Genomic DNA, 680 nt, shown 5'->3' with positions numbered 1-680 from the left:
CACGCACAGAGGCACCCACCCATGAGCCCGCGTGCACCTTTATATGTGTCTATGTAAAGGTGCAGGAAGTTTGGGGGATATACTGAAAAAATTGAACGTGGTGGCAGTAGCGGTGGTGAGAGGGGAAAAAGCAACGATGTGAGGAACAGTCCCATTTTCAGCATCTTTCATTTTAGTAGCTTGAGACAAGTTGTGTGAGTGCGCACGTGTGTGCGCGTGTGCGCGCGCGTGTGTATGTGGTGTGTGTGTGGGGGGGGGAGTTGGAGGAAAGGGCCTGGGAGGAGATTCAGGAATTACAGAGCAGAGTTTTTGAGCTAATCACATAATGAAGCAATTTCATGATTCCAGGCAGATGTGGAATTGAAACAGCAGAGCACAGTTCAGCCCCCATGAGTGGCTGTGTGGACATACTGGAAGGTAATGGGAGTGAAACAAAGAAGTCTCCAGCGGGGGAGTAAAGCCTGAGCTTTCCATCTTCATTACGCTCCTTTTAAAAGTAAATGCACTTTTGAGACCAGATCACAAAAAAACATTTATAGTCCAGTTCCATCCAGAGGAAATCAGATGGGCTATTTCCTTTCTTGCCCCTTTGGGACAGGAGCTATTTCAGAGAAATATTTGTACTTTTTCATTTAAACTAGAAGATGAGCTTTTGAAATTTTAATTTTAAAAGACCCTCA

The 680-nt window shown here is 45.3% G+C and overlaps 1 protein-coding gene across 2 annotated transcripts in view; it reads left to right on the top strand.

Moving 5' to 3' along the window:
* Window positions 1-680, top strand: part of PTN (pleiotrophin) — a 72,168-nt gene that overhangs the window by 1,311 nt on the left and 70,177 nt on the right. The window lies entirely within an intron of this gene.

The sequence above is a fragment of the Condylura cristata genome, unplaced genomic scaffold (assembly GCF_000260355.1).
Source record: "Condylura cristata isolate star-nosed mole 26May11 unplaced genomic scaffold, ConCri1.0 scaffold00005, whole genome shotgun sequence".
NCBI classification, from domain to species: domain Eukaryota; kingdom Metazoa; phylum Chordata; class Mammalia; order Eulipotyphla; family Talpidae; genus Condylura; species Condylura cristata.
Note: the sequence above shows the minus strand (reverse complement) of the source record. Positions and strands in the feature narration are given on the sequence as shown.